The sequence below is a fragment of the Nicotiana tomentosiformis genome, chromosome 3 (assembly GCF_000390325.3).
Source record: "Nicotiana tomentosiformis chromosome 3, ASM39032v3, whole genome shotgun sequence".
NCBI classification, from domain to species: domain Eukaryota; kingdom Viridiplantae; phylum Streptophyta; class Magnoliopsida; order Solanales; family Solanaceae; genus Nicotiana; species Nicotiana tomentosiformis.
The window spans coordinates 94,946,037-94,973,461 of record NC_090814.1 but is presented as its reverse complement, the minus strand read 5'-3'; the positions used below and the strand labels follow the sequence as shown (position 1 = coordinate 94,973,461).

Sequence of the window (27,425 nt, the reverse complement as noted above, 5' to 3'; positions counted from 1 at the left end):
TGTTAGTCAATTTTGTAGTACTGATAGACTGTCTAACTACATTACATGTGGGAGATTTTAGTACGATGCCTAGTCTGGACCCTTTGCATTCGAGGCTCCGTCCGTAAAGAGGGTCCAGACTCCCGGATCGGTACCCGATTTATCAGTAGTTCTTTTTCAATCTCGGGTACGAAGGCCGACATAAAGTCAGCCACGAAGTCTGCCAAGATTTGAGATTTGATAGCGGTTCGGGGTCGATACTCAATATCGTACCCCCCGATTCCCATTTGGCCAATCAACCCGAAAGCTCGGGTTTGTGCAAAATACTTCGAAGAGGATAAGTTGTTACAACATGTATCAGATGACATTGGAAATATGGTTTTAGTTTTCTAGAGGCGCTTATTAAAGCAAGAGCTAATTTTTCTAAGTGGGGATACCTAGTTTCTTTCTCGCCTAAGGTCTGACTGACATAATAAATAGGGAATTGCGTACCTTGTTCTTCTCGAACCAGGACTCCACTTACCCCTATCTCCGAGACAGCTAAGTACAAGTAAAGCTGTTCGTCCACTTTTGGGTATGAAGCAGAGGCGGGCTCGATAAAAACTGAGAGTCTCGTGGTCGGCTGTGGCATCGATCATACGATCGATATTAGACAAAGGACTTACTTAGGGCATACTTTATTTAGGTCTTTATAATCTATACGCATTCTAAGTTTGTTTCCCTTCTTGGGGACTACCACCACATTTGCTATCCATTCGGGGTATTTTACTTCTCGAATGGATCCTATTTTAAGAAGTTTGGTTACCTCGTCCTTGATGAAGGCATGTTTGACCTCGGACTGGGGCCTTCGTTTTTGCTTTACCGGATATAATTTTGAATCCAAGCTTAGTCTATGAGTGGTTATTTTCGGTGGGATCCCTGTTATGTCAAGATGGGACCAAGCGAAACAGTTCATGTTAGCTATAAGAAATTGAATAAGCTTTTTCCTGAGCTCGGGATCTAACCTCGTGCCCAGGTATACCTTTCGCTCGGGCATATGTTCGATGGCGTGATTTTCTCCAGTTCTTCGACCGTTTATTGGGTAGCATCAGAATCATCGGGGACCACGAAGGACCGATGGACCCCATAGTCATCATCTTCGCCAGTCTTTCGATTCTCTAGTTGGGTCGAGGCTGACGTTTGTGATTGCTATTTGGTATCCCGTTCCCCCTTCGAATTCGATCCCTTTACCGATGATAGTGAAGATATCGGAATCACTTCATTGACGACAAACATTTCTTTTGCGGACGGTTGCTCCCCGTAGACTGTTTTGATTCCCTCTGATGTTGGGAATTTCAGAACCTGGTGAAGGGTCGAGGGCACTGCTCTCATTTTGTGGATCCATGGCCTCCCGAACAGGGCGTTATATCTCATATCACCCTCGATCACGTGGAACTTCGTTTCTTGGATGATCCCGGCCATGTTTACTGGCAAGATTATCTCACCCTTAGTAGTTTCACACGCCATCTTAAATCCGTTCAGTACTAGGGTTGCGGGCACGACCTGTTCCTGTAGACCGAGTTGCTCTACGACCCTTGATCGAATGATGTTGGCCGAACTACCTGGATCAATTAACACACGCTTAACTTGAGTTTTATTCATAAGTACAGATATTACCAGAGCATCGTTATGAGGTTGCATGATTCCTTCTGCATCTTAGCCACTAAAGGATAGGGTTCCTTTAGATGTGTAATCCTGAGTCCGAGATCGCTTCTCACTTACAATCGACATCTTAGTGCGTTTAAGCACCGGCCCCTGGGGGACATCGATCCCTCCGGTGATCATGTGGATGATGTGTTGTGGCTCTTCTTGTTCGTTTTGTCTATTGAAATCTCTGTTTTTGAAATGGTTTTTGGCCCGGTCACTTAAAAATTCTCGAAGGTGCCCTTCATTGAATAATCAGACTATCTCCTCTCTCAACTGCCTGCAGTCTTCAGTTCTGTGGCCATGGGTGCCATGATACTTACACATTTGATTGGGATTTCTCTAGGTTGGATCGGACTGCAGAGGTTGAGGCCACTTAGTATCTTTGATGCGTCCGATAGCCGACACGAAGGTGGATGCATCGATGTTGAAGTTACATTCTGATAACTGTGGTGATTCCTTAGGTCCGGTATGCCTGTCGAACCCATTCTAGTTCATCAGCCCCCGAGACCCCTGGCCTCGATCACTTCTCCTTTCGCCCCGTATGGAGTTGCATGCAGGTTCGCTACCCCTACGATCTCCGTTATACGGCCGATATCGGTCCTTGTTCAACCTTGGTTCTCGGTCGATGTCCCTTTTAATAACGGACCCAGAACCCAACTGGTCGTCTTCGACTCTAATCTTCGATTGATATCGTCTGTGTACATCGGCCCAGGTAACAGCCGGGTACTCGATTAAGTTCTGCTTCAACTGCCGTGAAGCCATCGAGCTTCGTTCGTTCAGTCCTTGAGTGAAAGCTTGAATAACCCAATCGTCTGTGACCGGTGGTATATCCATTCGCTCCATTTGGAAACGAGATACGAACTTTCTTAACATCTCGTTATCTTTTTTGCTTTACCTTGAAAATGTCCGACTTCCTGGTCTCAACCTTTATGGCTCTGGCATGTGCTTTTACGAAAGAATCTGCAAGCATAGAAAAAGAATCGATAAAGTTAGGCGGTAAATTATGATACCATACCATTGCCCCCTTTGATAGAGTTTCCCCGAACTTTTTTAATAATACGGATTCAATCTCGTCGTCTTCTAGATCGTTCCCTTTAATGGCATATGTGTAAGAGGTGACATGTTCGTTGGGGTCGGTCGTCCCATTATATTTAGGAATTTCGGGCATGCGGAACTTCTTGGGGATCGGTTTGGGAGCCGCGCTCGGGGGAAAAGGCTTTTGTACGATTTTTTTGGAATCCAAGCCCTTCAATACCGGTGGTGACTCCGGGATCTGATCAACCCTGGAGTTATAATTTTCTACTTTTTTGTCGTTTGCTTCAATCCTCTTTTCTCCTGACTCAATTCGTTTTGTTAGTTCCTCGAGCATCCTAATGATTTCGGGATTAGTCCGCGATTCTTGTTCATTTGATCTTACTACAGCTGGCCCCGTTTTGTGGGTGACTTCTCGGGGTGGACCGGGCTCGGCCCTGCACGGTGCCTGGGTTTGGTTCTGCAACTGAGCTATTGCTACCTGTTGAGCTTGCAACATTTCGAAAATCATACGCAGGCTGATCCCGTCTTCTCCAACATTTTGGGTATTTCGCACCGCAGGTCGAGTTTCACCATGAATGCTATTTTCGGGGTCGGAAAGTTGGTTCGCCTCGATGGCCACATGTGAATTAACGTTGATTGGATCTGCGGCCCTAGTTCCAACGGGATCGACGAGTGGCCTTTCATCCCTAATCGTCAGGTTGTTGTTCTCATCTTGAAGGCCAGCTTCGTTGTCGATAGGTAGGACTATTAATTGAGAGTTCGTCGTTTTTAACTTGAAATAAAAGATAATTCCAAGAGCAAGTGTAAAATGGTGTGTTTTTCAGATATTCGTACCAAATAACCACTATCATCCTCAGCCCCACGGTGGGCGCCAAACTGTTTACCCGAAAAATAGATAGAGTTGAATTTATACGTGGTTCTAAGGATACGTGGTATAACTTGGTACAAATCGGAAAAATAAGTAGAAATATATCGAATATTGACTATAAAAAGGAATTAATACAAACCCAAATTGAGTAGAGAATGATTTATAAAGAGCAAGATGAATCAATGTCCAAAGCCCGAAATAGGATAATCTTTAGTATATGTCTGTAAATCTCAATAATCTTTGAAATATGAGAGTGTATCAATGTATGAATGTCTCTTTCCATAAATGATAGCCACTCTTAATATAGTGGAAGAATCCTACTTTGAATATAATTAAAAATACATAGTGGGGATCTCATGATAGATTAGTTATTTAGTTTTTCCTTAATTTCCGTCGAGATTCTCTCCCCTAGTGCGACTACAACGACTCTTTGTCTCTTGGCTCGATTTTGGTATTGGTCGGTCTCTGGGCCTCGAGCTCGGTATTGATCGGTATCTGGATCTTGAGCTCGATAACACCACTTCACATCATAGCTCGATATTGACTCGAGCTCGGTATTGATCGGTCTGGATCTTGAGATCGATAACCCGGCTTCACATCTCATCTCGATATTATAATGACGACCTTGAGTCCATCATGTTCCAATCTTGACTAATTACACGAAGGGCAAACTCGGTTTAGACCGTATACACTAGATTACTTTTTATATAATTTAAAAGAATAAAAATTAATTTTTTTTTTATAGAAGATCTTCTAGGAGAAGGGAAATCATATAGCAATTGGATGGCGAAATCTTAAACTGAATTAATTTAAGTTGAAGTCTTGACACATAACATGCATAGATCTTGTGTCTGAAATGTACTACAATCAAGACATCTTTTTAGGTGATGACAGGTTTAAGAAATTACCAACTTGAAAATTCACATCAACCTCCAAGAGTATAAATGAGTAAGACCGAAGAGAACCGAAAGATAAAAAGACATCTACCACTAACTCCAACTATAAACTGGGAAGATAAAATAGAAATGGAAGAAATTTTGGCAAAAAATAAAAAAGCATGTCTAAAATTAATTGTAACCCCAAGCCGAGAAGACAAAACGAACTGAAAGGGTAGTCTTTGGAAGACTGAAGAAAAATAAAAATCATGCAAAAGTAAAAGATTTAAGGCGAAAAGAGAAACAAAAAGAAGAAAATGAAGGTCGAAGAACATTGAAAAGTGAGGCAGAAAATAACAACATCAGCCATGAAATTGAGAAAATTAGAAGATTTGAGTAAACAATTACTAAGAGAAAAGCATACCTGGAATGACAATACCAGTTGAGAAAGACGAAGAGAAGTGAAAGAATACTATGAAATTGACGTTGGAATAAGAGTAGTCTTACGTCTGATTTTGGGGCTGAGAAAGTTTGAAGAAGGATGCTTCTAGAGCCAAACCTCGATCCAACAAGAAATAAACACCCCACGATAAAAATTATTATTTTAATAAAAGTATTTAAATTACTCTTTTACCCTTGATCGACCTCTGTGGCTCTTATATATAATAGACTAGATAAGTTTGGCCCGCGCTTAGCACGGCCCAATGTTATAAAAGCTTAAACATTAATTTAATATTACTATCTTTGTTTTGACATGCAATTATAGAAAGAAGAGATTGAAACATGTAAAAAAGTAGTACTAAACCAGATATATATAACATTGCCTATTAATTATTTCATATTATTTACAGGCGTTTAGGGATAATGTTTCTGTTGTACAAAGGTTAATAGAACATCTACCACAATGACTGCAAAACGACGTGCAAAATGGCACATTCTTTACATCCCTCACACTAACCTGTCTAGGTATGTACTATTTGCGTATTGACAGATTGTAATACAACTATAATGCTGTAATTAGTCTCCGTTTTTGCAGGCTATGGCAATAATATTGAACCTGTAAAAATTATTTCTTCGCATTAGCCCAACTCAATTCTTGTCACATAATGTAGCCAGAGTGGAGAACTTGCAGCAAACCACCAATATAAAATTTAATAAAGTAGAGAAGAAAAATATAACGTGTTATGCAGTAAATTGCCATCTAAGTCGGAATTTATAAAAGGTAGGAAATGGAAATGACATGTCAAGTTAAAAGCATGTCAAAAGCTGGACAAATAACTTACCAGTGACGTGCGTCTTTTGCCATTTAAATAAAGATTAAAAAATATTGTGGAAGATAAAAGATTGATAACAAGCTACTATAAATTACATTTATACAAAATAGATTCAAGTATTCACCTTGCAGCCTTAGTTTGGATAGCAACAACTTAGAATACGACATCTTAATAAGTTACTATATGTTTTCTTTGATCAGTTAAGAAGTTGCATGTTTTGGTCCTATTGGAGCATACTTAAAAGAAGCCAAGAGCAGAGATCTCTGGTAAATAGGATACCTAAATGATCTGGATTAGTGTGTAGAATCCTAACAATAACAATATCAGTTCGGTATAGTTTCTTCCAGGCCAGAAAAGACAGAAAGATGGGAGGGACTCTAGACAAGAAAATCCTCATCAAGAAATTTCATAGCAGATAGTGAGAAACTGAAAGTTAAATCCCATTATATTCTGAAATTATTCATTCAAAGATAATACATCGATATATTTTTGAAGATCTAAATTGAAGATCTAGTCGAGATATTCAAGCTAAGTATTATGGTGGCATGAATCATTAAAATGTGAAATTCCTATACTTGTTTCAAATGCACATATCATCATAATACCTGACTTCTTGATCTGTCATCCATTAGCTGCTGAATCCTAGTACGTGGCTACACAGTCACCTTTCTTGTTCTTGTCCACCTTTACTTTTAAGACATAATCATAGATGCTAACTTAAGACCCTTTTTATCCTTGTACACATTTAACATGGAAAAAACTTTTATTCAGCTAATATAGCTGCCAAAAAGACTTAACAACACACAAGGATATCACGATACAACTAGAATTGTCAAAAAAAAAAAATATTACATGATCACTGAAATAAAATTTATGTACACAAAGCAAAAGAGAATTTTAAAACTCTAACTATTCCCTCTCGTCCAAAACAATTGCAGTCCTCATTAAGGAGTATGCCATACTTTAGTAAACAGGAAATAAATCAGCTTGATGTGACCTTATTTTCTCGATTTTAGAAAGAAAGCTCTAAACCAACAAGATTGTTTATCAAAGCATATAGAGGGAATTTCTATGCAAGTATCCATCTATTTTAGCATATGATGGGTCTATCTTAGAACTTCACAAAGCCATCAATTATTAAAGTACCTCATGCCTTTATTTATTGGTTCTACATTGGCTTTAAGACCATGCTTTTAGGTTTTGGTGGGTTTTGAGAGTGCTATCACTTTGTGCTAACTTTCATTAGGCTAACATGCTGCAACTTCTGATTTGGGGTGTGTTGTTTATGGGCCTAACATTTACAATAAATACGCAGAAAGAAGTACTGTAGCATCATTTAATACATATAACTAAACTTGTACATTAAAAAAATAAATTTCAATTGAGTGACCATTTTTCTAAAGATCGAGGCTTGAAAATGATGCTAAACTCGAATTTTAACTACATGTTTAAAATTAATTAATTTGGATATACAATACGTAAAATGTAAATTGAATTTCATTGGCATATATCACAAACAAAACAACTTAGGTGAACATACTATATACTGTATAATTACATAATCAAACTTTGAGAGAAGACCTGACATGAATTGGTAGTGCGTCCAATTATGATTAAGAAGACCTGAAATGAATAAAACGAACAAATCCTTTATAGTAGCAATAAACAAAGCAAAAGCAAGAGAAAAGAACGACATGCACACAGAGCAATAACACAATCTGTTGTACTTCTACAAAAAAGGCCTAGTTTGTCCTAACGTACAACCAAATTTAAGACTTCCACAAAGTTTAGTGCAAGATGAATAAATTTATGCACAATAATAGAGAACGAGCATAAATTTCCCAATAAGAAACAAAAACTGAAAAAAAGGAGGATGATATCAAGTAGCAAAAGAAGAATTATACTCGAAATACTGAAAAGAAAATCCATTAAAGTTTCTCTCTTGACACATTAACATGCATAGAAACGAAAATATCTAGTGTTTGAGTTGTACAAAAATCAAGACCTTTTTTAGCTGATAACAGATTAAACAAATTATAAACTTCGGAAGAAAATGAAGGCCGAAGAAGATTGAAGAGGGTTAGGCAGAATTTCAGCCATAAAATTAAAAAATCTAAAGAAAACGGAAGACGATTTAACCCAGTTGAGAAGTGAAAGGGTAGTATAAACTAATGAAGATTGTTGGAATAGAAAGATCACCTATTTTTCGGATTGAGAAAGATTGAAGGATGCTTCCAGAGTGTGTTGAGTCAAGAGTGTTGTTTACCCGAAAAATGGATATAGTTGAATTTATACGCAGTTCCGAAGATATGTGGTACAACTTAATACAGAATGTTAGGATAAATAAAAGGACGAATATAGGTTGGAGAAAATGTAATCCAGGCGAATCAATTATGAACAGTGGATTTAGGATTTAACAAAATAGAATCAATCTCAGAAACTAGAAAGATCTCTCTTCCTTATAGAGGAAATAATACAGTTTTTGATAGTCTAAGTCCTCCAAAAAGGTGCCCTACAAGAGTGATAAACAAGCCCTTTTATAGTGAAAGGGTTTGGCTCCAAGTATAATAAAATAAACATTTAGTGGGAGACCCATGATAAATCAGTTTTTCCATAATTTCTGCCAAGATTCCCTCTAGTGGGATTACAACGGCTTTTGTCTGCAAGCTCGATCTTGCTTAGAATCCTCGATTTTGGTTCGAACTTGATTTCGGCTCGAACTCGTGATCTCGGTTCGAGCCCGATCCTGGTTCGAGCCCTTGGATGGATTCCAGGTCGATGTAGGTTGGTTTTTGGATTATCAGCACGGTAGATCTACCCGCACCATGGTTCGATTCTTGTTTGAGTTTGATTATGATATCGATCTCAACACGGACCGGCCTCCCCGGGCTCTAGGATAGTTCGTTTCCCCCTTCGGGATCTTACTTCGATACACCACCCTTCGAACCGTACCGGATATGCCAAGGCTGAAATTCATTTCGACCGTATACAGATAGTCTCCTCGTTTCTCAGAAAGAAATATGACGAGAAACGATATGATTTTCAACGGCTCGATCGGATTATATCTTGTCGATTCCATCATGTTCGACCATAACGCACATGATAGTTGTCCTGTCGGTTTAGTCTTTCAAGGCATTTAATGCATGTCAGGCGGTGGTCGGCCACTGCTGATAATGAACCGCCGTCGCTTTGAACCTATAAATAACTCTCACCTTTATCTTTTACCGTTTTTGCATCTTCTATCTTCTAAAATTTCTCAATTTCTTCTTTATACTCTCCAGCCTACCAAAAAAGCTGTAATTTCTTTCGAAAAAGACCCCTCAATTCTACCAAATCTCTATCACTTTCTTCTATTCCTTATTTTTGAATTCAAAAATGGCGAAAACATCGCAAACCGTTCCTCAGAAAGAGAAAGCTTCATCTTCACATTGTGTCGCCGATGAGACACCAGCGGAGCCACGGCCAGAGGAGTGTGTCCCCGAGGCGTGCGTCCTTACTTCAGATTTAAAAATTGATAAAGGTTCATCGGTCCCTGGCCGGTGTGAGCCGGTATCGAGGTACATGTGTTCGATTACTGAGAAGCACCTCGATCTGTTAAAGAAGGACTGCAATTGGGGGAAAAAAGAAGTGATAATACCTACCCCTGACGAAGACATCACTTCTCACATGAAAGGGTTTTGAACGTATATACTTACCCTTTCACTTTGGGTCCCCTCGATTCCGTCGTTATCGACTTCTGTCGACAGTATCAGGTAACCTTAGGCCAGGTCCATCCTTCTTTGTGGCGGATCGTTATTCTGATCCGATATTTCGTGAGCAAAATCGAGGGGATGTCGTTCACCCTCGATCATCTTATCCGGCTGTACCGTCCCCGACTTTTTCGGGGAGGGTTAATAAAACTCCAGCGTCGGGCTACTAAGGCTTTGTTCTCGAGTATTGACGAGGACAGGGATCGGGGTTGGATGAGCAGGTTCGTTCGAGTAAGGACTTCGGACCTGATCCCAACTGAAAAGATGCCCTTTCCCGAGGAGTGAAATTTGAAACGTAAGTGTTGATTTTGCTATTGCTTCTATTTTGTTCTTTCATTTGTTCTCTTATCGACACTCCTTTTTTCGTGATGTAGCGGTTCCCTGGATGCCCGGAGCGGTTCCCGACCTCAAGATTTGGGTACGGGATCTTGTTTCGACTTTCACATACGCCGAATGCTCATGGCGTGATTTGTCTAAGGGTCGGTGGGAGGCCAAAAATCACGGTAAGCTCATTTCTCGGACTCTAACAAGGCATTTCTCGATATTTTTTATAAGGTTTTCCATATGCAGGTTTGGGTAAAGACGCGGTCTTGATACCTCTGTCTAATGAGGAGGATGTCTCGACCTTCGTTCCAAAGCCGGTGAAGGAAAATAAAAGGAAGAGAGCTTCGTTTCCCGAATCTCCAAAATCGAAGAAGAGGACGGCTCGTAAGCCGAACAAGAATGTTATTCCTCTGACCGTAGAATCCGTTTTGTGCCTAAGGGATGAAGAAGAAGAGGAAGAGGATAATGAGTCCACGCTGGCGGTCCGGACGAAGAGAGGCACCGATGTTTCAACGCCGGCTGGATCGATGCTGCCCTATGGGGCTCCATCTCGAGTTGAAAATATACCGGAGAGAGGTTCTGGTAGAGTCCCCGAACTATCGGATGTCGAAGATGCCTCTCATCGGAATCAACCGGCAGGGGTTACAATCGAAGAGCCCTTCGAATCCCTCCAAGCCGAGGAGAATGCTCCGAGCGAGTCACTTGGGGCGACAGCGATCGAGGACTCGCCTGTCTTTCCCGCTTTTTCCATAGGGGTGATTCGGGAAGCTCAAGCTCTGGCGGCCCTTGATCTAGATAGGCCTCACGATGAAGAGGATCCATTTCGTGACCTGTTTACTGGCATCAAGGATGTTGCCGGTGCTGGTGCCGGTGATGAATTAGATCTTTTTCACTGTTTGCGGCAGGCTTTGAACCAGGTGAGTCTTTTAAAAAATCTTTTTGTTGGTATTGCCTTTATGTTTGTCTTTCGTTAACTTCGCTTCTTGTTCCTTCGTAGGCTGCGGCGGTCCATCGAGAACAATGTTCTCGTTCCTAGAATGAGCTGCATTGATACGCGGCCGACCTGAAACGCGCTACCGATGAGAGGAACTCTCTCAAACTTTCCTTAGGGCAGAGAGATGAGGAAATAAAAGATCTCCGAGCCGAGCTGGCCAAGGCTTATCGAGACCAGAATGACTTGTCTGAGTAGGTAATGATGCTTTTGAAAACCTATGGGTTCGATACCAGAACGGTAGCTAAAATTTCGGTCTCACATGCAGCAAAAAATCGAGATGATAGGGAAGCTGCGTGAGGAGGTCGATGTGATAAGGATGGAATCTTTACGGTGGAAAGAAGGTATGGACTGCTTTGCTGTAGAAAAAGAGACTGCTCGAGCCCAGTTATCATCGTCTGAAACCCAACTTCAGAAAATGAAGGAAAAAGGCCTGGTTCAAGTAAGAAAAATTGAAGAGCTTGACGCTCGGTTGGCCTCAGTACTCGCCAAGGCCGAATCCGATGCTGAAACGGCAAAGACTTATGCGGATGCGCTCGTGGCCGTCTATCGGGCTGATGTTGAAGCTGCTCAAGTTCAGGCAAGAGAGGCAGCCGAATCCGCCAATGGTCGGGCGCATTGGGTCGCCGAACTTGCTAAGTACCGATCCAGGAGAGAAACTCTCGAAGAGATTCATGCTCGCGGCTTCGATCTCACAGAAGAGATAAAAAGGGCAAAAGAACTCGAAGCTGATGCTGAAGCTCTGGTTTTCGATGATGATGGCGATGACGATGGGAGCAAAAGCGGATTCGAGAACGGGGGGGGGGGGAACCTGATAAAGAAGAGACCGCTCCCGTTTAATTTTTTTTTGCCACCTATGTAGATAAATTTCGTGTATAGGCATATCTCTATGTTAATAACCACTTAATCAAACTTGAACCTCATGGTCTCTGCAACCGAGCGAGCGTTTATTCAAACTTGGGGCAATGTAGCCCTTTAGACTTATTAGTGGTCAACGATTCGCTTTTGATGGTCGAGCGAGTGTTTGCTTGTGCTCGAATTGATGTAGCCCGTAGGCTATTTGGTCGAATGAGTGTTTGCTCAAACTCGAAATAAAAAATAAAAAATAGATCGTAGGCTTGATCGAGTGAATGATTCGAACTCGAATTAATACAATCCGTAGGCTATTTGGTCGAGTGAGTGTTTGCTCGAACTCGAAATGAAAAATAGCTTGTAGGCTCAATCGAGTGAATGATTCGAACTCGAATTGATGCAGCCCGTAGGCTATTTGGTCGAGTGAGTGTTTGCTCGAACTCAAAATGAAAAATAGCCCGTAGGCCTGTTGAGTGAATGATTCGAACTCGAATTGATGCAGCCCGTAGGCTATTTGGTCGAGTGAGTGTTTGCTCGAACTCGAAAATAAAAAATAGACCGTAGGCTTGGTCGAGTGAATGATTCGAACTCGAATTGATGCAGCTCATAGGCTATTTGGTCGAATGAGTGTTTGCTCGAACTCGAAATAAAAAAATAGCCCGTAGGCCTGGTCGAGTGAATGATTCGAACTCGAATTGATGCAGCCCGTAGGCTATTTGGTCGAGTGAGTGTTTTCTCGAACTCGAAATAAAAAAATAGCCCGTAGGCTTAATGGTCGCATTATACCTTAATTCTTCGCATGTTATTACATGCCCAGGTTCGGGCCAATTTATACGAGCATGGCTCGCTTCGACCATTTGGCTCTTTAAAGTTTTCCTATCGGGACCCTGCTGCTGTGAAGTAACTTCTCTTACGGGGCCTCGGATATCATTATAAATGTTGCACGACTAGTGGTTGCCTCATTAAAAACCTTGCCGAAAAACCCATTTGGGATAAAACCGGTATAAGAAAAAAAGAGTGCAACACGTGCTTTCTGATGAGAGGTCCGTCCCTTGTTCGGACTTCTGCAGGGGTCAGTTTTGAGATATAAACGAATATGGGAAGGTTGTACCTTAACAGTAGTACCGTTTTAGATGTGATACATTCCAGATGCTTGATAACTGTTTGCCGTTTATAACGCCGATCCTGTACGACCCCTTTCCGATGTCCTCGAGTACCTGATATGGTCCTTCCCAATTCGGTCCTAGCTTCCCTTTATTCGGATTCCGGGTATTGATGGTAATTTTTCTCAACACTAAGTCCCCAGGCTTGAAATGGCGGAGCTTGGTTCTTCGATTATAATACCTTTCGATTCGCTGCTTTTGGGCGGCCATTCGGACGAGGGCAGTTTCTCGCCTTTCGTCCGATAGTTTGAGGCTTGTGTTCATAGCCTTATTATTTGATTCTTCCGTCGAGAATCGAAATCTGGCACTGGGTTCACCAACCTCGACTGGTATCAATGCTTCGGATCCACATACTAAGGAGAACGAGGTCGCCCCCGTATTGGATTTTGATGTTGTCCGATATGCCCAAAGGACTTCGGGTAGGATTTCTCTCCATCTCCCTTTCGCATCGTTCAATCTCTTCTTTAAGTTTTGAATGACAGTCTTATTCGTTGATTCGGCCTGCCCGTTCCCACTGGGGTGGTACGGCGTCGACAGTATCCTTCTTATCTTGTGGTCTTCGAGGAATCCTGTTCTGCCAATGAAGTGCTTTCCATTGTCACATACTATTTCGGCGGGTATCCCGAACCGGCATATGATATGATCCCAAATAAAGTCTATAACCTCTTTCTCTCTTATTTTCTCGAACGCCTGTGCTTCAACCCATTTAGAAATATAGTCAGTCATAAACAAAATGAATTTGGCTTTACTTGGGGTCGATGGTAGAGGGCCGACGATATCCATTCCCCATTTCATGAAAGGCCATGGGGATATGACCGAATGGAGTTGTTCTCCGAGCTGGTGGATCATTGGTGCGAACCTTTGATATTTATCACATTTACGAACAAATTCCTTCGTATCTTTGCCCATATCGATCCAATAATACCCTGCTCTGATTATTTTTTAGGCTAATGTGTCGGCTCCAGAGTGATTCCCGCAAGTACCCTCATACACTTCTCGTAGGACATAATCGACATCCCTCGGACCCAAGCATACCGCCAATGGTCCGTCGAACGTTCTTTGGTACATTGTTCCATTTGAAGCCAGAGTGAATCGAGCAGCCTTGGTCCGTAGGGTTCTGGAATCTTTAGGGTCCAATGGGAGTTTTTCATTTTTCAAATATTCGATATACTTGTTTCTCCAATCCCAGGTTAAGCTTGTAGAATTTATTTCGGTGTGTCCTTCTTCGATTACCGATCTCAAAAGTTGAACTACATTCCCCGAGCCCATATCATCTACCTCGACTGATGACCCCAAATTCGGCAGTGCGTCGGCCACATTATTCTGTTGCCGTGGCATATGTCGTAAAGTCCATTGTTTGAAATGGCGCAAAGTGATAAGCAATTTATCTAAATACCTCTGCATTCTACCTTCTCGAACTTCGAAAGTTTTGTTTACTTGACTTACCACCAGCAAGGAGTCGCAGTTGGCTTCAATGATTTCTGCTCCCAAATTTCTAGCTAGCTCGAGACCTGCAATCATGGCTTTTGTACTCGGCCTCGTTGTTAGTCAACCTGATAGTTTTAATAGATTGTCTAATAATGCCACCCGTGGGTGGTTTCAAAACTATGCCCAGCCCGGACCCCTTTACGTTTGAAGCCCCATCCGTAAAAAGGATCCATACCCCCGATGATGTACCTGATTTCAACAGTTCTTTTTCGGCTTCGGGTACGAGGGCTGGTGTGAAATCGGCCATGAAGTCTGCTAGGACTTGAGACTTGATGGCCGTGCGGGGTTGATATTCTATATCGTACTCACTGAGTTCGATGGCCCATTTGGCCAGTCGGCCTGATAACTCGGGTTTGTGCAAAATATTATGAAGTGGGTAAGTAGACAATACGCATATGGGGTGACATTGGAAGTATGGCCTTAACTTCCTTGAGGCGCTTATCAGTGCAAGCGCCAACCTTTCTAGGAGCGGATATCTAGTTTTCGCCTCTCCTAAGGTTCGACTTGTATAATAAATGGGGAATTACGTACCTTCCTCTTCTCGAACTAGGACACCGCTTACGGCGACTTCCGATACTGCCAAGTACAAACAAAGTTTCTCATCGGTTTTTGGAGTGTGAAGCAGTGGTGCGCTTGATAGATATCGTTTTAGTCCTTCTAATGCTTGTTGGCACTCCGGGGTCCAAGAAAAATCGTTCTTCTTTTTGAGTAGAGAAAAAAATTTATGACTTCGATCGGACGATCTCGATATGAATCGGCTTAGGGCGGCGATCCGACCCGTTAGTCTTTGCATGGCCTTCACGCTGTCTACGATGGTGATGTCTTCGACGGCCCTGATTTTATCGGGGTTAATCTCTATTCCCCGATGTGATACCATGAAGCCGAGGAACTTGCCCGAACCGACCCCGAAGGCACATTTTTCGGTGTTGAGCTTCATTTTGTATTTCCTCAGAATCTCGAACGTTTCCTGCAAATGAATTAAATGGTCCTCTGCGCGCAATGATTTGACTAACATGTCATCAATATAAACCTCCATTGATTTTCCTATTTGTTCTTCGAACATTTTATTCACTAGGCGTTGGTAAGTGGCTCCTGCATTTTTTTTAGCCCGAAGGGCATCACATTATAACACTACGTTCCATATTTGGTGACAAATGAGGTTTTTTCCTGGTCTTCCGGGTCCATCTGTATTTGATTATACCCGGAATAGGCATCGAGAAAGGTGAGGATCTCGTGGCTGGCCATGGCATCGATCATGCGATCGATGTTGGGCAACGGAAAAGAATCTTTGGGGAATGCTTTGTTCAAATCCTTATAGTCCACGCACATTCTAAGTTTGTCTCCTTTTTTAGGGACTACAACTACGTTGGCTAACCATTCGGGATATTTTACCTCCCGAATGGACCCTATTTTGAGAAGTTTGGTTACCTCGTCCTTTATGAAGGCGTTCTTTCTATCGGACTGGGGTCTCCTCTTTTGCTTCACCGGTCTAAACCTATGGTCCAAACTTAGCTGATGTGTCGTTATGTCCAGCGGGATCCCTGTTATATCTAAATGGGACCAGGCGAAACAATCGATGTTATTGATAATAAATTGAACGAGTTTCTTCCTGAGTTCGGGGCTCAACCCCGTTCCCAAGTATACCTTTTGCTCGGGCCGGCACTCGATTAATATGACTTGCTCTAGCTCCTCGATCGTCGATTTTGTGGCATCGGAGTCATCGGGAATTACGAATGATCCAGGGACCCCTTGGTCCCCATCCTCTTCGACTTTCTGGTTGTCTGGCTGGGTTGAAGTCGCTGTCTGAGATTGCTATTTGGTGTCCCGTTCTCCTTCCGGGCCCGATCCTTTTATCGGCGAAAGTGAGGACATTGGTTTGGATTTGTCGACAGCGAACATTTTTTTTGCGGCTGGTTGCTCTCCGTATACCATTTTGACATCTCCCGACGCCGGAAATTTGAGGACCTGGTGTAGGGTCGAAGGCACGGCTCTCATGTTGTGGATCCATGGCCTTCCGAAAAGGGCGTTATACCTCATATCGCCTTCGATCACGTGAAACTTTATTTTCTGGACAGTTCCGGCCACGTTTATTGGTAAGGCTATCTCCCCTTTGGTGGTTTCGCATGCCATATTGAACCCGTTTAGGACCAGAGTTGCAGGTACGATCCGATCCTGCAGGCCGAGCTGCTCTACTACCTTCAATCGGATGATGTTGGCCGAGCTACCTGGATCGATCAACACACACTTAATTTTAGTTTTATTTACGAGTACGGATATTACCAGTGCATCGTTGTGAGGTTGGATGACCCCCTCTGCATCTTCATCACTGAAGGACAAAGTCCCCATGGGTGCGTAATCTTGAGTCCGAGATCGCTTTTCCCTCACCATCGATGCTTTAGTACGCTTAAGCATCGGTCCCCAGGGCGTATTGGTGCCGCCGACGATCATGTGGATAACGTGCTGTGGTTCTTCTTGCTCGTTCTGCTTGCTGAAATCCCTACTTCTAAAATGGCTCTTTGCCCTATCACTCAGAAACTCCCGAAGATGCCCTTTGTTAAATAGGCGAGCTATTTCCTCTCTTAGTTGCTTGCAATCTTCCGTCATGTGGCCATGGGTACCATGATATTCGCACGTTTGATTGGGATTTCTCTGGACGGGTTTGGTTTGCATTGGTCGAGGCCATTTAGTGTCTTCGATGCGTCCGATGGTCGACACGAGAGCGGATGTGCCAACGCTGAAGTTATATTCTGATAATCGAGGTGCTTCTATAGGCTCAGCATATTTGTCGAAGCCTCTCTTACTCATAAGCCCCCGAGAATTTTGTCCCCGATCAATTCTTTGACTGTTCCGAACTGCGCTGCGTGTTGAACCATTGTTTACTCGATCGGTGACGTACGATCGATATCGGTCTCTGTTTGACCTTTGCTCTCTGTCGATCTGCATTTGATTAATAACTGCCCTGTTCTGATGAACAGGTCCGTACGGGGTCCCTGACTGATCATCCTCGACCCTAATTTTTGATTAATATCGGTTGTGCACATCTGCCCAAGTTACCGCCAGATACTCGATCAAATTTTGCTTCAGCCAATGTGATGCTGTCGAACTTAGCTCGTTCAACCCTTGGGTGAAAGCTTGTACGGCCCAGTCCTCGGTGACCGGGGGTAATTCCATGCGTTCCATTTGAAATCGGGATACGAATTCCCTCAGCATCTCTCCCTGCCTTTGCTTTACTTTGAAGAGGTCTGATTTTCTCGTTGCAACCTTTATGGCTCCAGCATGCGCTTTTACGAACGAATCTGCTAACATGGCAAAAGAATCGATGGAATTTGGTGGTAAATTGTGGTACCAAATCATAGCTCCTTTCGAGAGGGTTTCCCCGAACTTTTTCAATAGCACGGATTCGATCTCATCATCTTCCAAATCGTTGCCTTTTATGGCACACGTGTAAGAGGTGACATATTCGTTAGGATCGGTCTTACCGTTATATTTAGGAATTTCGGGCATGCGGAACTTTTTGGGAATTGGCTTCGGTGCTGCACTCGATGGAAAAGGCTTTTGTATGAATTTTTTTGAATCAAGCCCTTTTACCATTGGTGGAGCCCCCGGGATTTGATCGACCCTGGCATTATACGTTTTCACCATCTTGTCGTTGGCTTCGACTCGTTTTGTGAGTTTCTCGAGCAATTTAGTAATTCCGGGAGTAGTCCACGATTCCTGCCCGTTAGATTTTACTATGGCAGGCTCTGTTCTGGGGGTGACCTCTCGAAGTAACCCCTGCCGGACCTCTCGAAGTGGATTGAAAACCGGCCTGCTTTGTGGTTGAGTTTGGCTCTGTAGCCGAGCTATCGCTAATTGCTGGGCTTGCAACATCTCGAAGATCATGCGTAAGCTGGCCCCGATCTCCTCTGGGTTTTGGGTGTCTTGGGCTACGGATCGAGCACCGCCCTGAATGCTTCTTTCCGGTTCGGAACGCTGGTTTGCTTCCAAAGCAATTTGTGAATTGACATCTAGTGGTATTTCGGCTCGAATCTCGGGTAGTACCAAGTTGTTGGTTTCATCTTGAAGGCCAGCTTCGTAATCGGTCGGTGAAGCCATTCAGTCGGTGGCTATTCGTAGCCGAACCTGAATTGAAGATGTTTTCGGAAATAAGTGACCACTGTTATCCTCGGCCCCACGGTGGGCGCCAAACTGTTTACCCTAAAAATAGATATAGTTGAATTTATACGCAGTTCCGAAGATATGTGGTACAACTTAATACAGAATGCTAGGATAAATAAAAGGACGAATATAGGTTGGAGAAAATGTAATCTAGGCGAATCAATTATGAACAGTGGATTTAGGATTTAACAAAATAGAATCAATCTCAGAAACTAGAAAGATCTCTCTTCCTTATAGAGGAAATAATACAGTTTTTGATAGTCTAAGTTCTCCAAAAAGGTGCCCTACAAGAGTGATAAACAAGCCCTTTTATAGTGAAAGGGTTTGGCTCCAAGTATAATAAAATAAACATTTAGTGGGAGACCCATGATAAATTAGCTTTTCCATAATTTCTGCCAAGATTCCCTCTAGTGGGATTACAACGGCTTTTGTCTGCGAGCTCGATCTTGCTTAGAATCCTCGATTTTGGTTCGAACTTGATTTCGGCTCGAACTCGTGATCTCGGTTCGAGCCCGATCCTGGTTCGAGCCCTTGGATGGATTCCAGGTCGATGTAGGTTGGTTTTTGGATTATCAGCACGGTAGATCTACCCGCACCATGGTTCGATTCTTGTTTGAGTTTGATTATGATATCGATCTCAACACGGACCGGCCTCCCCGGGCTCTAGGATAGTTCGTGTCCCCCTTCGGGATCTTACTTCGATACATTACCCTTCGAACCGTACCGGACATGCCAATGTTAAAATCCATTTCGACCATATACAAGTGTGTTTATTTACAACTATATGAGCAATTTTAATAGAAATATGAAATTACTCTTTTACTCTTGGTAGACCAACTTGGCTCTTCTATATAACAGAGAAATTTAGTTGGGCTTGAAAACAATAAGATTATGACTTTGAAACAAGTCCCTCTACGAACATTTTCTGCTTTATAATTGTAATCTAGTTTTATTAGAACAAATGGAGATATAGAAACCCGAGTCATTAATATCACAGTATTGCTAAGATATATTAACTTGGTCCATTCAAATTTGCGATACTGAGACTAGAAAACTAATACGTAACAATTGCCATTTGAATAGATAATTACCATATTCACCTTGTCTACGTTCGTTAGGATTTATGCTGGCTGTTCCTCCTTGCCCCTTATTATCGTATTAAAATGAAGAGAAAAATTACCAAAGCAGAGAAACCCCTCAAGAAAAAGAATTGTGGGGTGAGAGAGGCTCGAACTCTCGACCTCAGGATTACTCAGAAGCTATGAGACCTACGCGCTAGCCAACTGCGCCACCACCCCTGTGTTGCTTTTTCTTGATTTACATTTTTATATTCTACGTAATATCTCAGCTTGGAGACTTATTTTTGTACTCTTAAATCCGTTATGTTCTATTTAATTTGTTAAAGCAGTTGCTGATTTGCTTCAGCTTTTAGTATTAAACAACTGATCTGCTCAGTCTTTTCTAAAAATAAAATATCTAAATCAGAGATTTCTTGTAGTATGATTATGCATTTCTAATCCTCATTTATATGGAGCCTACGTGCAAGTCATTAAGGGTAAGGCAGCTCTATATTGACATCATAGAGGAGGATGTTCCACCATATATATGGTCTGTGAATTGTGTAGTCCATATGATTTTGAAAAACTGAATTGAATGCAAGAGATGCTTGTCCTATATATACATGTGTTTCATTTCTCTTTCCACGTTTCCCCTCGTTCTCCTAAATCATTTTTGACTTCAACAATAAGGTCTCATGCAAATTCTCAGGTATTCAAATCATGCATTTATATATAGTAGGGGATTTAAGTTAGACGATAGAATGCTAAGAGTATATTGCAATAACATTGGTGCACTTTGTAAGTGAGGAACATATATAGTGTTCCAGAATACTAGAGCGAAAATCTTTTGCTTGCTGCAATTAATATTAATGTGACAAACTAAGCATCATACTACTCTTGTTTAATTGACGTCACAATGCCAGAGTAAACTTATGCAGCAGGAGGCAGCAAATTAAGCATCTTAAAAGAAGCAGGCAAAGTTTGTATTCTTCAATCTGCCATGCATCTTGGACAGAAAAGTAAAGTCGACAACATTATTAGATGGACATATCCCATAAAAATTATGTGCCTTGTCCATATATTCGATGCACTTGCACCTTACCTTTTTTTTTTTTTTTTTTGACAGTTCCTTAGACACACTAAAACGAAAACCCTCTATCGATCCAACTCTTTTCTCCTTTTTGACATGGATTTCGATTGAGGCTCCATTGTTTCTCCCTCCTCGGAACATTATATTGACGACATAGCATGTAGCATGTAGGTATAAAAGTTTTAGAAATTGTTATACAAATAGTCAGTCAGATTCAATGTTGGGATCTTTACATAAATAGCCGTCAGATGAACTATATATTTACTTTTTTTAGCTGGCATACATAAATTATACATTGATTATTCATGTTATACACATATTATACATTAAATATACATATATTATATATCTGCCAATTATTTTTAGTTTAAACAGTTGGGTGGATGGTTATTTGTTCCTGTTTTTTTTAGTTCCTTACTTAAACGGCCGCCAACTTAAGAAAAATAATGTAGTAGTAAAACTTTTGAATTTTTTGTTACAATATCACTATTCCAACTTAATCCAACTTTCCTAAGAAATCGTTTCAGCCGCGAAATTCACTTTCCGTGCAGGATAGTTGAAACTATTCCAACTTAATCCAACTATTCTTTAAGAGACTTGATGGCTATTTATTGATTTTTTTGTTGTTTTGTTTATTATTTCTTGTTCACTGCCTATCCAAGGCGGAGACAGAAGCATTCAGTTGATTGGATAAGAACAAAGGAACCAGAGGAGAGTGCATGCACTAGAAATCCAAAATTTGCGTCAAATCATACACTTGTCTTTCTACATTCTTACGTTAATTAGAGGATAGATTTGGTAGTAATTAAGTCATCACGAATAGCGAGATGAGATGATAAATGTTTGTTACGAGTTCAAGAATTTGAATTCAAGTGGAGGAACGTCGTTCCGCGTACCCCATGTGTTCATGTACAGATTTAATTTGATATTTTCCAATACCAATGTAAATTAATGAAGATACTTTGGATGTGGTATTTAAAATTCTCTAATAAGAAAATGGATTATTCTCGTTACTTTAATTTCGATTTTAATCTCTTCTATCTAATGGCCAAATCCAGAGTTAGATCCCGAGAGTTAAAGGAATGTTATTTTCTAGAACCGAACTCTATAAAATTGCACGGGCATTGTGTCTTTGAGATTGCACAGGTGACAGTAGGGATACTTGTGCCTATGTGGTCAGTTTAGTGACTTTGGTCAACCCTGATTTTAAGGATGTGCGATTAACTGAATTAGGCATTAGAGTAATTCATACTGTGAAACTGCCGTCCCAAGCAGAAGAGTATATCATGTTGACCGCACCGTAATTTTTACTATAAGCAGATTTTGGTTCTCTTTGGAATCACCGTAATGTTACTCTTCAAAAATGTCAGCCAAGTTAACTATGACAACTTGATGACCAAAAGGATTAACGCAATGTGTGCTATATTTGGGGGTGCTTACAAAGTCATGTATGAGACATTAGTTTTGACAGGATCTCCTATAATAAGAGACCCAAAGAGTTCGACAATCTTTGTGAAACTTACAGGGCTGTTAATGCGTCAGATTATCCACAGTTTTTGTAAAGAATAGCAGAAGAGAAGAAAAGTATTATTGGAAACCATTGGAAGATTCAACTAAAGAAAGGAATCTTGAAAGAGAAGAGAGATTTTAAATAGGAGAACTTTTCTTGATTTTTGGCTTGATTACGAATGAATAAGACATCCCATATTTCTAGCAAATCTTATCTTCTAACAACATTCTAGAATATCTAGATGTATCTACTAAATATCAAGGATACAACACTAGGACATTCTAAAGAAGTCTATATTTTTCCAAAAACTCAACTTTACTTTATTTTTCTCACAGTTTTTCCGCTACACTGGAGGAAGAACTGCACAGACAAAGCTAGAGAAGAGTAGATTTCCCATTATATTCTCTTTGGTGTGGCTCAAAATCTGACGCCCTATAGACAATTCAAACTTCGTTACTACTACTAATTTTTCTGAGCAGGACAATCAGCTTGTTAGGGAATTAATTGAGATTCACAACAGGAAAATGTCCAGGCCTGACCGTACTACGCCTCTCACAGCAATGTTCAACTATCTCACTGCTGACTTTGAATTTGACTGGTAATGGTGTTTGTTTGGTGGCGCTTATCATTAGGCGTGCAAAGAAGTCTTATTGCATCATACCTTTATAGGAAAGTACAAGTGTTAGGCTATGCCATCTAATATGTGATGTTATCTTATCATTGATGTCTATTATTTCAACCATGTTACTTGAATTTAAGAAATATTAAAGAGATTTACATTACTATTTCTCCTTTTTGTGATAATTTTTCTTTTTTCGTCATTTACATGATATAACTTTTCCATTATATAAAATTCATAATTTCTTATATGACACAACCAGAGGCGGATTCAGAATTCAAAGGTTATGAGTGCCACCATGTTATGCATACAATATACATGTCAGTAGTTACAAGATAGATTAAGAATAATGGGTCGATTCAGTTAGTTTTTGGTTAATTTGAATAGGCCTTTCATTCACAAAGAAAATAAGTTCAATTTTAGTTCAAAATTTTAATGCTTAATATAAAATATTCTAAATAAAAATGCAAAAAAAAAATAACATTCCATGAAAGAGCGTCTCCAATATAAGTATTTGCTTAAAGAGTACCTTAACTACACTATATATTCTTTGTTTGACTAGATTAATTTACTTGTATTGTTCTTTGTTTATTTTTTCATCTTAATTGTTGACTTATATGACAATTATTTTCAAAGAAAAACCTTCAACATTCAACCTATGATATTTGACTCAAAACGACTATCAATCAAGCCATTTAATTTTTTTTAAAACCCAATAGAAGATATTGCTCAAATTATATTCCACTATATAAATTTAAGAAATTATATGCTAATTAAAATCAATTCAAATTACCTATAGAAAATAATTATTCATAAAATAAGGTATAATGATAGAAACAAAATGAGAACTGAAAGTTTAAAAATTAAAGAAGAGAGACTTAGCAAGTAATAAAAGGAGGAAAAGAACCGAAAAAGAAGGAAAAGAGGTGAGGCCCTAGGGTTCAACTGAAAATAAAGCCTTCAAAGGGAAGGCTGAACCAATGGCACACGCTTTCACTTTGTGACTTTTGAGTGTCACTCTATCCATTTATACGTTTCTTCACAGAGATATTATGTACATAGTAAGAATTTTAGCGAAGCGAGCGGGTGCTGTGGTACCCCTAACTCATAAGGTAGATTCGCCCCTGGACACAACCGGAAAACTAAATAGATAATAATCGCACCCAAAGAGAAACTGAACGTAACCAATTTTATTTGGGAAAAGGGCCAAATATACCCCCCTACTTTTATATATTGTCTATATTTAACCTCCGTTATACTATCGAGCCAAATTTACCCCTACCGTTATACTATCGGGCCAAATTTACCCCTACAATCAGTAAACTTTTAAAAATACCCGTTGATCTGTTAAGTAATCCAAAATCTCCCAAATTCCTTTTATTTAAATCACTTGTTGCTTCTTCTTGATCCACTATTTTTGAAATAATAGGCATTTACCTGCTTTCGGAATTAGAGAAAAAAAAATAAGAGAAAAAAATATTAAATAATACAACCGGATAAATAAAGTATAGTAAATTGAAAAATCTAAATTAGATAGCTTTTCTAAATTCTAAAAATATTTATAATATTCCAATTTTAATGAATTCGTTGCACCAAATGTATGGAGACTTTGCAAGTATTAGTGATTGAAGTTGAAGTTTCTCGGAGACTTTACATTGTCTAATTCAACTTTACTTTAATTAAATGCCTACACATTGTGCACTCTTAAGTTAGTCGATCGAACTCTATACTAACCAGGCAATGACAAAATATATTTGAATATACATGTACATACATGATGATCAGATGCATATAATACACAATAAATATACCCACTAAATTTTACGGTATGTATATGATTGAAAAATAAATAAAATTCTAAACTAATTTTATTTATTACAAGAAGAGAAATGTGTGCATTGGTAATTAAAAAAAAATATGAATAATTTGTATAGTCTAGTAACTTTAGCATTCACATCAATAGTAATTTTTAATAATAATGGAGCAAGAAAAACAACAAGTGATTTAAATAAAAAGAATTTGGGAGATTTTGGATTACTTAACAGATCAAGCGATATTTTTAAAAGTTTGCTGATTGTAGGGATAAATTTGGCCCGATAGTATAATGAAAGTTAAATATAAGCAATATATGAAAATAGATGGCATATTTGGCTCTTTTCCCATTTTGTTTTGATTCGGATTAAATGGCATCTTATCAAAATCGAAACCGAATGATGAAAACCAAAACAAAAACCTGAATGCACATCCACAGTTAGGGGTATGGCTAAGTTGAACTATGCAACTTCGGTCGGCTAGCTTGTTAATTGGTACTTCTTAGATAGTAGGGATTTTAGGAGTTTTGTCTTCGGTTGGCTAGTTTTGTTTGCGAGTTCGAGTCATCCCAAGAGTAAGGTGAAGAGTTTTTGGAGGGAGGGAGCCGAGGGTCTATCGGATCTCTACCCCAGGGTAGGGGTAAGGTCTGCGTACACACTATTCTCCCCAGATCCCACTAATGAGATTATACTGAGTTGTTGTTGTTATTTGTTGCCTATGATCTTTTTGTTTTTCGGTATGTTTTAAACAACTATAAAAGAAAATGAATACGAAACTTTTCCGCCATCGTGCTTGTTACTGAGATGAACTTTTAGTATATGGCCATGTGCGCTGTGCCAAATTTCAAGAAATCGTAATTCTTACTTCTCTTCCTTAATTATCTTCGACAATAGCTTACAAATATTAACTCTTACGACTTATTCTATCTTAGGCTTCTCTGGGTACATGAACCTCCCTGAATCAATAGTGGATATTAAACGACGGCCTGGTACACTAAGCTCTCGTTATGGGCTAGATTCAGGGAAGGGCCGGACCACAAGGATTTTACTGTATGCAATCTTACCCTGCATTTTTGCAAGAGACTATGTTCACGGCTCGAAGTTGTGACCTTCTAGTCACATGCCATCAGCTTTACCAGCTACGCCAAGAGTCCTTTCACAATAATGGATATTGGATTTTAAATTAATTAAACAATGGAGATACTCACGTTCTATATATCGTCATAATGTGTGCGATTTAATTTTGATAATAAAAATTAAGATACAATGGCATTTTCCTTTAGTTTCTGCATGACCAGAAAGAAGATCCAGTCCTTAAACTTGTTCAGTGGTCTGCGTTATTAATGGGCAAATTGTCAATAAGATAACAAGCGCACGAATAGAGATGGAAAATGCACGTGGAATTTTTTTCAAACTTCGAAGATGCATTCTTTAGAATAGTCGAAACAATTCAGAGGTGGTGCAATGAATAGTGACGATGCTGTGTAACTGAAGCAACAATTAATTATATGAAATAAATTACTAGTAAAAGAGAATTATCCAAAGCACTGGCCTTAAGCAACATAGCTCTCTTTGGCAAAGTTATTCATTTCTTCAGTGGACTAATTGCTAGGTTACATAGCATCTATCTGGCATTGACTCCTCCATGTTATATTTGAAAATTCAACTGCTTTTTGCCTGCACTAAGAAACCAGTGAAACCAGCACATGCACCAACACAATCCATCTAAACTGCACATAACTAATTTTCATTTGTTTAAGGAACAAAATCAAAAGTATATACTGAAACTTTGGAACCAAAAAGGTGGTTCAAAGCTAATATAATGGGTGGTTGAGCTTTGATTTCCCTTTTGTTACTAATGATGCAATATGCATATGATGTGTCTATATGCTACGAACTTTTCCTCTCCACTTTATGAAATTGTAATCAAATACCAGATTTATTTGGCCCACAATTCCAAACCCAACAAGCTCTTCATCAACCACACAAAAAGCCACCATAACTAATGGAACAAATCAAAAATCATAAATTTCAACCATGCCAGAAATTTCTCGAATAAAATAGAATTTATTAAATGTTAATCTAGTATTTTCATATTTCTAGAATTCTATTACTATGAAGAGCGCAAAACACAACACAAAATTATTGCTCACTAGTCAAAGATAGTATAGTTTAATTATCGTCTCCACAGGAATTGGATTTAAACAGTATTCGAATAATCTCCAGTTGATTACTATTCAGGAAAATTAACACTTGATTTGATGACTGTTACTACGTTAACTACTAAAAATTAAGCAAATAACAATTGATCACAAAAGTCAGCAGATGAGCAACAAAGAAATATCAATGAGAGGGATAAGGGTATTTGACTAGATAGGTGAAAGATAACTTAAGGGTATTTGACTAGATAGGTGAAAGATAACTGACTCGGGATTCAATTCTTGAGTTAATTCACTCTACAATACGGTTGATTCTCACGAATTCAACCGATAATAAGATTGCACTTGAAGTTAATGTTCCTCTTTCGATTAAACGTTAATTCAGTAATTAATCCAATTGAAGCACGGTAAATAATTGCAACAATCAAATAATGGTTATGATCTAAAGGGTAACTTCTCACGAATATTTTCCTATTTTCTAGTTCGATTGACAATTCAAAAGACTCTTTCGATTACCTATTTGAATCACAAATTTAAACTAGATCATAAGATGTGAAGAATTCAATGTCAAATTCCTCTTTCGATTAAGCAAAACAATAAATAACTCACAATACAAATTAAAGCTCCATCAATAAATTCTAACAATTATTAAGAATCGAATCCCTAATTAAGTTATCGAAACAACATATCTGTCAATACCCTAATGGAAATTACTCCATAATAATGGAGTAATACA

The 27,425-nt window shown here is 39.8% G+C and overlaps 2 long non-coding RNA genes and 1 other non-coding gene across 3 annotated transcripts; all 3 read right to left on the bottom strand.

Annotated features, from left to right (window-relative positions):
- Positions 1-3,751: 3,751 nt before the first annotated feature.
- Positions 3,752-5,034, bottom strand: LOC117278231 (uncharacterized). Its single transcript, XR_004508564.2, has 2 exons — positions 4,868-5,034; positions 3,752-4,219 (listed from the first exon to the last, which is right to left on the bottom strand). It is a non-coding gene; the product is annotated as an uncharacterized lncRNA (long non-coding RNA).
- Positions 5,035-5,419: 385 nt separating this feature from the next.
- Positions 5,420-6,895, bottom strand: LOC117278225 (uncharacterized). The gene is made up of 2 exons (XR_004508558.2): positions 6,323-6,895; positions 5,420-5,500 (listed from the first exon to the last, which is right to left on the bottom strand). It is a non-coding gene; the product is annotated as an uncharacterized lncRNA (long non-coding RNA).
- A 12,760-nt stretch (positions 6,896-19,655) lies between these two features.
- On the bottom strand, positions 19,656-19,740 carry TRNAM-CAU (transfer RNA methionine (anticodon CAU)). The gene is given in 2 exon segments: positions 19,656-19,691; positions 19,703-19,740. It is a non-coding gene; the product is annotated as a tRNA-Met (tRNA).
- Between the last annotated feature and the right edge of the window lie 7,685 nt (positions 19,741-27,425).